This window comes from Lathamus discolor, chromosome 2 (assembly GCF_037157495.1).
Source record: "Lathamus discolor isolate bLatDis1 chromosome 2, bLatDis1.hap1, whole genome shotgun sequence".
In the NCBI taxonomy this organism is placed as follows: Eukaryota; Metazoa; Chordata; class Aves; order Psittaciformes; family Psittacidae; genus Lathamus; species Lathamus discolor.
Window position 1 is genome coordinate 506,819 of NC_088885.1, and position 15,169 is coordinate 521,987.

At 50.4% G+C, this 15,169-nt stretch overlaps 1 long non-coding RNA gene across 6 annotated transcripts; it reads left to right on the forward strand.

Annotated features, from left to right (window-relative positions):
- The first annotated feature begins 616 nt into the window (after positions 1 to 616).
- LOC136007514 (uncharacterized) lies at positions 617 to 13,284 on the forward strand. Of its 6 annotated transcripts, none has more exons than XR_010609738.1 (7): positions 2,154 to 2,380; positions 8,187 to 8,287; positions 8,396 to 8,527; positions 9,297 to 9,394; positions 9,499 to 9,606; positions 10,279 to 10,710; positions 10,843 to 13,284. It is a non-coding gene; the product is annotated as an uncharacterized LOC136007514 (long non-coding RNA). The 6 variants fall into 6 exon arrangements; XR_010609736.1 differs by having other exon boundaries at positions 2,157 to 2,380; positions 10,279 to 10,339; positions 10,467 to 13,284; XR_010609739.1 differs by having other exon boundaries at positions 2,157 to 2,380; positions 10,279 to 10,339.
- The last annotated feature ends 1,885 nt before the right edge of the window (positions 13,285 to 15,169 follow it).

Consider the following 15,169-nt stretch of genomic DNA (forward strand, 5'->3'; position numbering starts at 1 on the left):
CAAGTACTGTTAGTTCTCTTTGGCTCTCTCTTGTGGTGTACTGCTTGGGCTTTTCCCGAAAAGTCCGGCTTTGGTGCCTACCCGGGAAGTTGTGCTTTAGAACTGCCTGGAAAAGTCGTGACCCTTGCAGACCTTCCTAGACATTGTCGGCCACTTCTTGCGACGTGGGCTGGCCCCCTGCGTGGCAAAGAGCGTGCCTGCTTGTGAGTATGGAAGCCCGAGCCTCATGCCGTGTGAGGGAGGCAGAAGCTCATCCCACCCAGGCGACCGTTGCCTGCGCGGGGACGCCCGCTAAGGTTGAGCCTGCCACCTCACACGGCCATGATGATTCTCGGAGCTGGTTTGTGTATGGTCTTCACAGGGTCCTTGGGGTTCGTAAGTGTGTTCTCATGGGTTCCGCAGTAGCAGTCTTTTTTTCTCTTTCTTAGTAGCTGGTGCAGCACTGTGTTTTGACTTCCAGCCTGGGAACAGAGCTGATAACACAAATGTTTTAGTCTGACCAAGGACTTTCTGATCCTCATGCTCTGCCAGGGAGGAGGGAAAGCCGGGAGGAAGCAGAGAACAGGGCACCTGACCCAAGCTAGCCAAAGAGGTATTCCGTACCACAGCACATCATGCCCAGGATCTAACTGTGAGTTACCTGGAAGGGCTAGAGACTGCAGGGTTGGATGAGGTATGGGTTGGTGCTCAGTTTGGCTGGGGGGCAGGCGAGTTATCTGTCGACTGGTGGTGAGGTGTTGTATTCTCTTCCCTTGTTATTTCCCTTATTATTATCATTATTGGTGGTAGCAGTAGTGACTTGTGTTCTACCTTAATTAATAACTCTTCTTAACTCAACTTGTGGGATTTGCATTCTTTTCGATTCTCCTCTCTGTCCCCCCAGGAGTAGGGGGAGGGCAAGAAGGGGGGGGAGTGAGAGAGCAATTGCGTGATTTATGGCTGACCTTGTATAAACCACCACGGTTGTTTTACTATTAATCTTGTCAGATCTGTTGTTATCTCAACCCTTCGAGCTCCACGTTGGGTGCCAAAAAGAACCCATGGCAGTAAGATAAGCAACCATGAGAAGTATCCTTCACTATCTCTATAGTATCCCATGTTAATAAACTAGTTGAGAGTTCTCTGTTTGTCTCTGGTTTTCTTTTAGCTGGAGCTCTTGCGCTCTGGAACATAGGTGGTGGGTTTCTATAATCAGTGTAGCTGTCTACTCCTCGTGATCTGTGTGAATGGACAGAAGAGCTCTGGGAATAAGCTTGTAATTAATGAGTCAGGGCCAGAGAGTCTGCTTGTGAGTGGGTGTGATAGTATATCAAGAGTCAGTGTCTGAGCCAGAGTGTCTGAGTGTCTCCAGGCTGCTTTCGTATCTCTGTTATCTTGACATCCTGTTTCATTGGTTAGGACATAGTCTGTGCATTTTCATGCTCTTGGGTCTTGAATTTTGGGTCGTGCTCATGGGTCTTCATGCTTTTTGCATGTCCATCATGTCAGGTTTTGTGGTTGTTTTTGGTAACACATGGTCATGTCGGACTTTGTTCTCAGGCTCCTGAGGAGCCCTGTTGCGTTGCTCTTGCGGCTGTGCAGGTGATCTGGGTGGATGTAGTGTTCCATCTGGGAGGTAGTCTACCTCTTCAGATTTTTCTCTCTTTTCGGTTTCTCAGAGTCTGTAGTGTTCTTTGTGTGTGTGTGTGTGTGTTTGCCTTGCAGTTGCTCTGCTCATGGTCAGTAGTTGGGCCAGGTGGAGCATCTGTAGTGCAAGTCTGTGTGTACTACGATTAGAGGCAAAGCTTGTGCGTTTTCTTGGGATGGAGGTTACAGGTTCTGGGCTCATCAATAGTCTTTGGAGATAAAAGGTTGTGTGGTTATTAACGGAGTTGTTTTTTAGCAACTCGGTGGTAATTTTGCAGCTGTTTTTTCAGTTATCTGTTATGAATCAGTTGTCAACGTGATGAAAGTAGTCTTGCATCAAGGAGCTGTGGCAGAGATGCACAGCAATCGGTAGAGACTCGTACAGACCCCCTAGCGATCACATAACGACCACACTATGATGGGCTGGGGGGGGCGGTGTGGCGCCCGGGTGTCTCGCTGCTGCCATCTTGTGTCCAGAGTTCGGTACTGCAGCCCGGGCTCCGCGCATGAGCCGTGGTGCTCCCTTTGTCCCCGCTGCTGTCCCCGGAAGTGGCCCGTGTCACGTGGTGGCCGCCGCGGTTGCGGGTTGATGTGCGGGCATGCCCGCGGGGTGCTCGTGGCCGCAGCCCGGTGTTGGCGCGCCGGCTCCGGTCCCTCCGCGCGCCGTTTCGGTGCCGCATGCGCAGCGCCCGGGAGCAGCATGGCGGCGGGCAGGGTCCGGGTCCGGGTCCCGGCAGCGGCGGCAGCAGCTGAGGTCCGAGCGCGCCGGGGTTATCGGGGAGGCGAGCGGGCCCGGCGGCCCGCCCGTCCGTCCGTGCCTTGGGCGGGCGCAGAGGGGCGGCTCCTGCCCGCTGGCTGCCCGCGCGGGAAGCCTCACAGCGCCAGGGGCTCGGTACTGGGGGGAGTAAAGACCCGGGGCGGGGGTTACCCGGAGGTCCTTAATTCACACTGTGCCTTCACTGGCAGGGGAAGGGGCGGAGGTGGAAACACCCGATTAGGAAGCAGCCACGGAATTCCCTGTTTCTTTCCTCTGATCTAAACGTGTGGGTGGTTTGGAAATGAGACTGTTCACTGGAGCTTGAAGGTGCTGAGAGATCTGGAGCCTGAAATTCTCCCTCCATGAAATGAGTCAGGTCTGCGGCAGCAGGGGCAGGGCTCATTGCCCTCCTTTTGTTCTGCAAATAGACCTTGCCGCGTTGTGCTCTAGGGGACCCCAGCCAGCTCATCGCAGCCTTTCCCTTGAGACTGTCAGTGAGGACTGCAGCTGCTGCTGCTGCTCCCCTGGTTTCCCCCGGTTTGGACACCGGCCTTGCTGCAGTAGCCATCAGGTTTCTTCATAAATGCTTGGTATTCTGGATGCAGAGACAGCGTTGTGAGGGAGCTGATCCAGATCTCAATCTGTCTTGGGGGAGGTGCTTGTAGCAGGAGACGCATCGAGCTACCAGACTGGGTGGCTTTAGGGCTGCTCTGTTTATGCTGAATGATTTAAAGTCTCAACCTGTTGAGAACAGGCAGAATCTTTATGTGCTCTGCTGCTGATTTGCCCTGGCCGTCGAGCTGAAGGCCTTAGATGTGGGAGCAGTTGGTCTAAGGGTTGCTCACGGATTTTTCTTCCATCTAAAAATTATGCCGTCTGAAGATGAAACGGAGTTTGTCTCGTTAAAGCTTTACAAACGCCCTTTGAATGCTTTGAGTGCTTTTAATGTATGAGACAGCTGTGGATGGCCCAGTGCGCAGCCTGTGCATCCAGCACCCTACAGGACAGAATATGTCTGACCTGGCTGGTCGCTGCGTGCGACTGAAAATGAGCATAGTGTCACAGGAGGTTACTTGAGGATGAATTGAAAATGTTCCAGGACTTGTTTCTGGGGAAGTCTCCTGTTTCAAGACTGTCCTGGTGCTGTGTGGACAGGCTTCTGGCAGTGTGTTGTCTGTGCAGGTGTCCAGCAGGCCCCTTCCTCTTCTTTCTTATGTCCTTTTAGGGTTCGATTTCAGAACTCTGGCAGGCACGTGGTACCCCAACTTATTGTTTAATTGCAGCAGCAGTTTGCAGCGGCTTAGTTTCATGGGTTGTACGAAGAAAGTCAAGTGGTTCTGCAAGCCAGGTGTTATCAGTCCTCGCAAGGTCTTTATTTATCAGGAGGTGATGGAATACTTCCATGTGGTTGTGGTATTGTGGCAAGTATCCTTTAGGACTTAAGTACTCCACAGCAGTAGAGGAGAGTGTCTCAAACCAGTTCTTAAGGCTCCTGAGTTATGTGCTGAATTATGTATTACTTAATTTTGGGCACAGAAAGTAAGTGATTACATCAATTAGATGCTGTAGTTGGGAGAGCCTAGTGCCTAGGTTTAAACAGTTAAGTGAGAAGGGCTTAAATAGCAGTCAAATTTAGTAAGAATCCAGCTGTGCTGATGCTTGGCACCAGATGTAGCAACCTGAACTGTCTCATCACGGTGTGCTTAGTCTGTATTCACTTGCACTGATCTTGCTTTTTTATAGGTGCGGTGCTATATCTGAACAGTCTCGCAGTAACGCATGTTTGGGTTTCGCTTACCTGATGTGCTGATGGTCTCTGTGGGTCCCTATGGGGCTCTATGGGCCCCATAAGCTCTGTCCCACATCTATGCCCCATAAAACTGCGCCGCAGCCTTGTGTAAGGAGCTCTGGTGCCAAATGGGCCCCATGGAGCCCCCCCGAAGTGCTGTGCTTTGGGGTCGGGGAGGACTTCACTATGGGGTGGATGAAGGAGGTGGGAAATGGGGGTCAAGGGGGCTTATGGGTGTTTATGGCACGCTATGGGGTGTCTGTGGAGCGCTATGGGGCGTCTGTGGAGCGCTATGGGGCGTCTGTGGAGCGCTATGGGGCTCTATTGGGTGTCGATGGGGGGTGCAGGCAGGGATTTGCAGTGTGGCCTGCAGGGGGTGGTAAAGGGCCCCGGGGGGGCGGTCAGCCAAGGACACACCACCCCCCCTCCTGGGCTAATGGGGTCCAGTGGGGATGTGGGTGTCTGTGCAGGGCTATGGAGGGTTTATGGGGGGTCTATGGGGTCTCTGTGGTTCCCTATGTGGTCTCTGTGGGGCTCTATGGGTCCCTCTGGTGTCTCTATGGGGCAGCCCCCCATCCCCCTCTTTTTGCCCCACAGCTCCAGACCCAGCTGGAGTACTCGGAGCCCCCCAGCCTCCTGCCCCACATGCTAGGGGGGTTGTTGGGGGGCTCCTGCTCCTGGCGCTGTTCTCTGTGGGGCTCTACAACGTGCGCTATGGGGCGGGCTTAGGGTGCAAGACCTGTCTATGGGGTTCTGTGGGATCTCTATAGTCTCTCCGGGGCCTCTATGGGGCTCTCTGGGGCTCTCTTGGGCCCTATGGGGCTCTATGCAATGCCCGGTCTCCCCACCAGGCGTCACCCTCACGGCCGTCTCCTAGCAACACCCAATCCCCTCTCTCCTTCCTTCTCTCACGTCGCGTCTTTGCGTCACTTCTGAATCACGGTAATTCTCTCATGTGCCATATTTCTGTTCCGCCAGCAATGCCGAGAACACGTGACACTGTGCCCCTGTACCTGCTGACGTTGTGACTGCTCTGGGGTTGCAGTACCCTGAACTGCTGTCTTGGGCAAGCGCATTTCCCCTTCCCACTTCCCAGGTTGTCTTAAAGCAGCTTCAGAAGTGTTTGTGCATTGTCTGTGCATTACAAACCAGCCTTTGAGATTAATTCCTTGTCATTAGAGTATGCTCGGCATAGAGCTTGGTTTAAACGCTTCTCTTGCGTTTCCAGGGACGGATTTTGCCTTTCTTAGGCTGCTTGTTGGTGGAAGCTTATAAATTAGTTACTGACTTAGTACGCCCAGCTCATTGATCCCCAGCCACTGTCATTTTCATGTCATGGTCTTTGTTAGTACTTCAGTTTTCCGAGTCCCCCAGCTCCTGGGTTGTGAAAGTTTCACCACTGTACAGAAAGCGCTTTGCATCATCCTCAGATGTTGTCCACACATTCCTGGTGTCTGTATCGAGGCAATCACTAGCAGTATTGACCATGAGCAGGCAAAATGAAGCCCGAAGGGAGCTGAGCTCATAACATCTCTCTGGTGTGATGCTTCCCATCTGCAGCTTGGCGCTGTGGTCACCAGACAAGGGCAGCTGTGTCTCCCATGGGCCTGGTGAGGCTTCAAGGGAGGGACATACCATGTTACCGGGCACAAAACAGCTGGTTATGATCGTCGCGTTCACCAGGATATGTCAGAGCAACTCAGCACCAGCTACCAGGAGGCAAAGCTGTGATGAAGTGTTACCTGCAGAGACCTTGTGCAGCTCCTGGTGCGGCTCCTGGGTCTCTGTGTGACTCCTGGACAGCACTGGGTCAGGTTCCTCGTGCTTTTCTTTTCTCCACCTCGGCTCCGTACCAGCTACCCTCTAGGCTCTTGCAGCTCCTTATGGCTCCTTTCTTCCATCCAGTTGCAGGTTTTATCCCCTCTGTGTCAGGCCAGCGATGCTCACTTGGTGGTGTCCCCTGCCCCAGCAGTTCTCAGCCTGTCTCAGCCCTGTGAGCGCTGTCGCCGTGTGGCACAGTGCAGGTGACGTGGGCTGTTTCCTCCCTTCCTTGCTGGCAGGTCTCCGTCGGGGTAGTCTGGGGACACTGCTGGGAACCGGCGCCTGTATGAAGAGCAGGGGCTCTGTTTGGTGGTCTTTGCCCCCGACCCTGTTTGGTCTGACTTATTAAAAGCCTCGTTGCTGGTGTGAGTTTTCATGTGCCAGTTCCTTTAAAATTCTGGACTTTCTGGGTTCTTCATTCTTACTGAAAGCTGTGACAAAGCAATAGGGTGGTTTTCAGGCCTTACCTGGACAAGTTTGCTGTTTTTAGCAGCAGCAGCAGCAGTACTAGGTGATCTCACTTCTTTGCTTGTAATTTGTAGCTAACTTTTCATGTCTAAGGGAGGAATTTGCTGAGACCTGTTTGATCTTTGTACTTCTTAATTTCTAAGATTTAACTGTGTTTTGTACAGTTGTTTTTCCTTCCTTTGTAAGCTCTATCTGGTGTCCTGCTTGAGGTTGTTTCTCTGTCAAAGAAAGCCCTTCTCGTGAGGTTTTCCTGTGCTCCTGGTACAGTTAGCTAATAGACAGGTTTGATGGGCTTCCTGCCTCCTTTTTCTGTTGGGCAATATTTCTGCCTTGTCTGCCTTGCAGGTCTGTCTGTACTCTAGCCGTCTTCCTACTCCCACAGCATCAACACAGTGAAATAATGCCTCATGCCAGCCCCTGCCTTTTCTGCTTAGAAGGGCCCAAACTGCTGCATTTGATGGCTGCTCACACAGAAGCAAGAATCCGGATTGCTTTCCTTGAGTCTTCTTTTGCATCTTATTTGCGTCCCCCCTGCTCCCCGCAGCCTGAGTTTTTACTGCAGCATCAATTTCCTCATTTAAAGTTTAAGCCATTGCCAGCATCTTTTCCTTTCAAGGGACAGAGAGGTTCTGTCTTGCTGAAGCATTAGCAGAATGCAGTGGTCCGGCCCTGCTTGTTGGAGCTCTGCTGGACTGTGGCTGCCGCTCCTGTGCAAGGAAATCGGAAAGATGCATGGATCGCAGTGTCGCTGTCCTCCTGGTTTGCTATTGCAGTGCTGTGTGATGGCTGCTAGTTTGTCGTGGGCCAGGTTGCATGGTTTCTTGTGGCAAAGGTGCTGTTCCATTTACTGGGAGCGCTCACGGAGCTGAGGTTTTGTTCTGACTGAAGACGGGTGTTGGAAACCCACCGTTAACAAACATTATAGCTTGGCATGTAAAGCAGATAATCACGTTTGTCCCAGGTAGCGTCTGCATCTTCAGGTAATCGGGAAGTTGCTTGCTCGTTTTTGGGTTACAGTGTAAGTAGCCTATTGTAAGGCAGCTTTTATATCGTGCTAGCTGAGTCTCTCTGCGCAATCTCTGGTATAAGTTTAGCATTAGTCATAGAGGTCTCTGATGTATAATGGCGATGAATGAATGTTTATTTCTAGATATAATACTATGACATAGCTTTATTATCACTTGCTAAAAATGCTTCCTTTTTTGTCTTCCTAGCAGTCAGCGCAAACAACAAAAACCATGACTTCACGATGACTGGGATTGCGACGTCAACAGATTTCTAGTTGACAATGAGAAAAAGAAACACTTAATGTTTTTAATGTAGAACACGAACAGTGGGAGGCCTCAGTTTGCGTCCTACAAGAGAAAAACACTCACTCCACACAGCTCTAAATGCAGCAAGCTTGGCTCTGTGTAGGAATGCCAACTATAAATGGTTGAGCACATATACACTGGTTTTGGCATCGACAGGGAGTAAAGGGTTGTCTGTGTGGTGCTTAGCTGCTGGCTGGGCTTAAACCATGGAAGCTGTTTAGTTTATTTAGTAGAGTGCCTCGCCTGTGGTCCTTCCTGGAATAGAACACTCTGCGCTTGGGGAAGGAGAAATTGCTCTGAAATTCTTTGGTTACGAAACAGTAGCAAATGGTATCTCAACAGCAGGTTTTATTTGCCATCCTAGAGGGCCTATCCAGGAGGCCACAGACACGAACGCATTACTGTTTTTCAGTATTTCAGAGTAGACGACTTCAGTGGAGCTCACTGGAAATCGGGCAGGGTGCCCCATGTCAACAGGCAGAAACCAGGAGCGTGACAGGGGTTGCAGAACAAGTAAGTAGTTTGCTTTCTGGGTTAACGGTAGGAGAACGGGTTGATACGGCTCAAGCTTCGTCTCTCTTCAAAGTAAGGAACATTTTCATGGTAATCTGTTTGCAACAGGCATTCATTATAACCAGTGAGATGCAGAAGCCCAGAAGGGGATCCTACAGGAGAGAGCGTTTTTGAAGGCCCTCTGTGCTGTTTCTGAAAGCAGAAGGTGTCTTCCTTGCTGAACACCTCTCGCCTGGACACGTAAGTGATGCCCGTCGTGAGCGTTGACAGCACACCGTAAAGGCGAACAGGCTAATGGGGACCCTAAGCCTTTTGCTTTCCAAGGGTAGTTAATAGCAGTGTACTTGCTGACAGCTGCAAGGGCGACAAGGCTCACGCAGCCGCCTTAAGCAGCGGATTATTTTTCAGTTCAGGCACAGTTTGTGTCTGGTTTCTTTCACTCTCTTTGAAAATGTGCTTTAAAAGGCAGAATGAGGACCTTCATTCAGTGTGAGGGAAGGGACCTGGACTGAGCAGAGGGAGGAGAAGAAGAAGAAGACAGGGCGGGAAGCATGGTGTACAGCGTGGCATTTTCTGCATCAGCTGCCCTCAAACCTGCCACATGTGTGGCAACAGCCGTGGTTTTCCCTCTCAAAGGGATGGGTAGCTGTCAGCAAAGATGTAGTATGTATGCTGCACAGGTAGGAGGCTAGACTTGGGCAGGGCAGTACTTCACGGGGGTGTTAATGCAACCATGGGCGCTGCTGGCCAGGCCCTGGGCAGCGAGCTGACCTGGCAGGGAAGCACAGCCAGAAACAGTGAGCGGACACACTGCCTCTGGGGTCGAAGAGCTCTGGGTGAGGGCCACAGCGCTTAGGTGAGGGGCTTTTTCTCGCTGTTTCCAAACAGCATAAAGAAATCTGGAAACTGCCTGCTCTGCCCTTGCTGCTGTTGTTCACAGCTCTCAAATACAGTGACCTAAGGCACAGCACTTTCTTCTTTTCTTATCTTGAAACCTGTGTTCTTTCAGGCTCATCTGTCACCGCATCCCCTGAAAGCGGTAATGTCACCACCCTAACCACGGAACTGCTTCAGGAGACCCTGGGAGTGGATGCAAGGGCTCATTTGGTCAGAAAAGGGGTGTTTTTTGAATCACTTGTTTCCCGTGTTAGAATGGGTTTAGCTTCCGATTCCCAGCTACTGATAGGAAATGATGCGCTGTGATCTTCCAGGTAAAGTGCCCAGAGAATACGCTGGAGTAAGCACAGAAACTGCAAGAGATGACGACCTCCTGCATGGATGTCTGCATCGCAGGGGCTGCGCTGCCACGCAGAAACCAGGTACCTGATGCCTCCCTCCTGCCCCAGCAGGACCCTGAGCAGCAGTTCACAGAGAGCAAGAGAGAATGAACCCCAAGTGGTATTACCTGTAGGTTTAGGGCCACAGAGTCGGCAGCAGGTGTCAGCAGAGGCAGGACGTGTGGGGGCCGTGCAGCCCGGCATCCCGGCCGGGAGGAGCAGGGCCAGCCTGTGGGGCTGCAGGATGGGCACAGGCTACGTGTACAGGGCTGGTGCCCAGCGCCACCAGCTCGCTGGTACTTAAGGGTTTCTCTGGCACCTCCTCCTCCTGCGTAAGAGATTTTATCCCCGTTTGGTCTTCAGTGTCGATCTGCTGGCTAAATAAATGGTGGCAGAACTTTCCACTCGGCACTTCCCAAACCGGTGTTTGGTGGCGAGCAGTGGTGCTCAACAGCTGTGCTGAAACCTAAGCTAAGCGAGGTGGAAGATGTGATAGCTGGTATTAGACGTACCAGCCTGTCAGCCTCGTCAGTGTTGATGCTGTGGTAGACTCACGTCAGCGGTTTCTTGAGCTGAAGAAAAACCCGGTTCTTGTTGTTTGGTAAATAAAAGAACCCTTCTGTTTCAGAGCAGCGTGCTCTCGCGTGGACACTGTGCGTGCCGGAACAGACCCTTTCAGGAGCTCCAGAAGACTTTTTAACCTCTTTCTTTCAGCTGCAAGACCAAAAAGAAAAGAGAAGTTTCTGCTAATGGGAAGCAACAGAGGAGAGCGGAGGTATGTCTGGTAATTGTAGCAGATGCTCCTCGGACGTTGCCAAGAGAGGAAATCCATTTACCCTCTGCTTTCATCAATTGGTCTGTAGTTTGCCTGTAGTTATCCTCCCCGCTTCTGCATTTTACAGAATCCTGGAATGGTTCATGTTGGAAGGGACCTTAAAGCTCATCCAGTTTCAACCCCTGCCCACGGGCGGGCAGGGACACCTCACACTAGAGCAGCTTGCTCCAAGCCCCTGTGTCCTACCTGGCCTAGAACACTGCCGGGGACGGGGCAGCCTCAGCTTCTCTGGGCACCCCGTGCCAGCACCTCAGCACCCTCACAGGGAAGAACTTCTGCCTGAGAGCCCGTCTCAGTCTCCCCTCTGGCAGGTTCAAGCCATTCCCCCTTCGCCTGACCCTACACGCCCTTGTCCAAAGCCCCTCTCCAGGTTTCTTGTGGCCCCTGTAGGCACTGGAGCTGCTCTAAGGTTTCCCCCCCTTAAGGAACCTTTTATTCTCCAGGCCGAACAAGCCCATCTCTCTCAGCCTGGCTGCGGAGCAGAGGTGCTCCAGCCCTCTCAGCATCTCCATGGTTTCCTCTGGCTCATTTGCGCGGCTCCACGTCCCTCTGGAGTTGGGGCCCAAGATCTGGATGCAGGACTTTGTTTCCTCTTACATTGGCATAAATGCAGAGTGTCCCTTCAACAGCTGGACAGATCTAGATCCTCCTATAGGAACACCTGGGGCCGGTAAATTGGAGCAAAACCACGTCCTCTGCTTGAACAAGGACGGAATTATTTTGTTCAACTTGCTTGCGTGCTTAATTCAAGAAATTTTTTTCCCTTCCAGTCAAGTACATTCATGTAATTGAAAGCATTGTCACAGGAAATCTCAGCTTGATTTGCTTTCCTGATTTGAGACCATTGCATTGCTTTTTGCCTAAGCAGCAATCGGTTTGCTTGGAGGCTGTTTTGCAGCAGCTCTGCGGGGAATTACCACTGTTTTTCTCATCATCCTGTTGGATGTTGTAACAATGCAGCTCCCCAGTTTCCTCTTGACGTTCGGGTACTGCCAGCAGAGTTTACAGCTCTTGGTATTGTCTTTGTTGAATTAGTACCCATGCAGTCTTTCCAACCCGATGGGAGTCCACCAGAGTACTCCCAGTGTGCTGTCCTTGTTTACGGTGTCTTCCGTCTAGGTGATGTGCGCGACAGCTTGACAAAGCGTTGCTATCCTGACCCGCTTGTGTGGGCGGAGACTCGTGGGGCAGTTTCAGGGCTCAGAGTTGATTTTCCTGAGGGGGATCCCAGCTCTGCAGCAGAGGAGCTGCACTGCTGAGGAGAAGGCAAGGGCCCGAGGGAGGGAGAGCCGGGCACTGCAGGTCAGTCCCATTATTTTTCTGTAATGAGGGTGGTAAAGCACCGGCACAGGTTGCCCGGAGAGGTGGTGGATGCACCGTCCCTGGAGACATCCGAGGCCAGGCTGGATGTGGTTCTGAGCCCCCCGATGTAGTTGGAGATGTCCCTGCTCGTTGCAGGGGAGGGGTTGGACTAGGTGACCTTTAAAGGTTCCTTCCAGCCAAAACCGTTCTGTGATCCTATGGTTAGAACCCCAGGGCATGCAGGTGTTTCCCTGCAGCTGCTGAGGGTCTCTTTAAAACCCCAAAGCCACAGCTACCCTTCTTTCTTACGGAGGTGCTTCTCCTTCTCACGCTCTTTGGTGTGTCTGGTGCGATTGTGCCCTTGCTGAAGCTCGTCTTTGGTACCTTGAGCTAAAGTGCTTTGCTGGCATGACGTTCGGTTCATCTGGAGGAACATAGTGTAATGCAGCCAGGGAGGGGAAACTGGCTTGTTTGAAATACTGAGGTCTGCTCAGCATGTGGTTCTCATTAAATGTTTGCTACCACAGGTACCGGTACCAGTGCGAGTAACACCCAGCTCTGGGCAAATTCGCTTGCATTTCAGCCTATTTGAACTGGTCATTTACCAGCATAGCGAGTGTCACGTCCTGAAAGCAAGGCTCCTCCGGTGCAGCTGATGGACCCCTGAGCCCAGCAGGAGGCCTGAGGCTGCTTTGCCATCTGCCTATAAGAACAATGGCACTTGAAGCGCAGCAGGGTGTAGAGCTTTCGTGTGCGTAACCCCAAATGTATCTACCTTTCCTAGCCTGCCAGGCACGCAGCATCAGTGCGGGTTTCTAGTTCCCTAAAGGGTATTATCTGCCAAACATTTTACAGTGACAGGACTTCCGCTGTACCACAGCTGACGGGGGGCTCACAGACCAGAGCACACGCAGCCTAGTCCACAGATTCGCTTTCCCGGCAGCCCCGGGCACCACTCGCAGGGACAGAGATGTGTATTTAGCCCCCGATTTCAAGGAGGTGCCGTAACAGCGCGGTGCCTGCAGGCAGACAGCACATTTCCAAGGGACCCCTCTCTACTGCTGCCTTTGCCGCAGCCTGGTGATCACAGAGCCCCGCAGGTGATGCAGGCTGCCCGGCGCGCAGTGTGCTCACGAACCCAGCCGTATAGGGACAAGGTCCTCGGGTGCCGCAGTGAAGCACGGCAAAGTGGCACGGGAGGAAGAGGTAAGGCCACTGGGGATGTGAATGGAAAACTCTTGTTATTGCTACTCGGTGCACACGCAGCAAGCGCTCTGCCTCTGCGTTCCGTGCACGCAGCAGCATCCCCTCCTGTTCGGGGGCTGGTGCCAGAGCTTATCTGCTCCGTTGGTGGCATTCGTGTCGCCGTGCAGCTAGACATTGATGGGTGGCTGTAACAGGTCACTGCTCAGCTGCTCGCCTTAGAGAAAGGATTCCCTTTGTGCAGCTGCCTCTCACAGCTGGATGACTGCTGCAAAGGTTTGGAGCTCCATGACAGACAAGACTATTTATATTTAAAGATTCCTGCTTTTAATGAAGTCAGATAGTTGTCCTGAAAAAATAAAGACCTTACCAAGCCAGGAGCACATTGCTTTTGTCTTCTCTAATACTCTCTTACAGTCTCTTCCCTTCCCGTTTGTCTTCCCTTCCCTTCCCGTCTCTTGTACTCTTTTCTCTCCTGTTCTCCTCTATTCTCTTAGTCTCTTCCATTTTCTTATAGTCTCTTCCCTTCCCTTCTGGTTCTGTTTTCTCAGATTCTTTTATATTCTCTTTCCATCTATTCTCCTAGTCTTTTCTAATCTCTATTCTCTTCTCCTCCCTTCTCTTGTATCCTTTCGCATTTTCTTCTATTCCCTTCTCTTTACTCTCTTCTCTTGTCCTGTATTCTCTTAGTCTCTTCCTCTCCCTTATATTCTCTTCTCTTTTATTCCCTTCTCTTTTCTTTTAAATTCTCTCCTCTTACGTTCTCTTCCCTTATCTTAGATTCTCTTATAGTCTCTTCTCATATATTCCTTTCTCTTCTATTCCCTTCTCTTTTGCTCTCTTAAGAGTCTCTTCCCTCTTTTATATTCTCTTCCCTTTTTTTGTAGTCCTACGTTTTCTTATTTTCTCCTATATTGTCTTACAGTGTATAGTGTTTTCACTTACTCCTGTCTCTCTTCTATATTTGCTTACATATTGTTCTCTTAGATTCCCTTCTGTTTTATTTGCTGGTATACTCTTACAGTCTCTTCATTTCCTTTTCTTAGATTCTCTAAATTTCTCTTCCCTTTTCCTGTATGCTCTTCAGTTTTTCTCTCTTGGCTTCTCTTAGATTCTCTACTCTTGTAATATTAGATTCTCTTCTCTTCAATGATACTCTCTCCCCCTATATTCTCTTCTTAGATGCTCTTCAGCTCTCTAATCTTAGGTTCTGTTAGATCTCTTACGTTCCCTGGTATTCTTTTCCCCTGGATGCTCTTCTCTAGTAATCTCTTAGGTCCTCTTCCCTTCTATTCTCTTACCCGTGTTCAACTGTATTACCTTCTCTTCCATTAGATTGTCTCAGAACCTCTGCTCTTGTATTCACTCTCATTCCGAAGGAGGGAGGGAGGGAGCCATTTACGGCCATTTCTATCCCATTTTTGCCCTGTTCTCACCAGTTTAAGCCATTTTTTGGCTGTTTCTCACCCATCTTAAACTTTTTTTTCCCATTTCTAAACCATTTTTGGCCATCTCTAACCCAAATTTGGCCACTTCTAACCCATTTTATGCCATTTTTTGCCACTTCTAACCAATTTCTGACCATTTCTAACCCGTTTTGAGCCATTTTTTGTAATTTCTAACCCATTTTAAGACAGTTTGGCTTTTTTTTAACACATTTTTCCCATTTCTAGCCCATTTTAATGTTGGGGGGGGTGTTGTATTTCTGAAGTGGTTTTGGCCATTTCCAACCCATTTTTGCCAAATTCTGACCCATTTTAACGTTTTTATGCCCACTTCTAAACCGTTTTGAGCTTTTATTTGCAATTTCTAAACTGTTTTCACCGTTTCTAACCCAGTTTTGGCCACTTCTAACCTGTTTAATGCCATTTTTTTCAATTTCTGCCTCTTTTTGGCCCGTTTCTGATTCCGTTTAAACCACTTTTTTCTTTTTCTAACGCATTTTGCCCATTTGTCACCAGTTTTAAGCCAGTTTTGACCATTTCTTACCCATTTTTTGCCACTTCTAACATCATTTATGCCATTTTTAGCCCTTTGTAACCCTTTTGTGTCCGATTCTATCCTCTTTTAAGCCATTTGGCCCTTTCTAAACCATTTTTCTTCATTTCTAACCAATTTTTTGCCACTTCAAACATATTATTTCCCATTTCTTACCCATTTTAAGCCATTTTTTTTCTGTTTCTAACCCGTTTTCCCCCATTTCTAACCTGTTTTAAGCCATTTATGTCTATGTCTAAACTGGGCACGGGTCGCTGTTGCCATCAT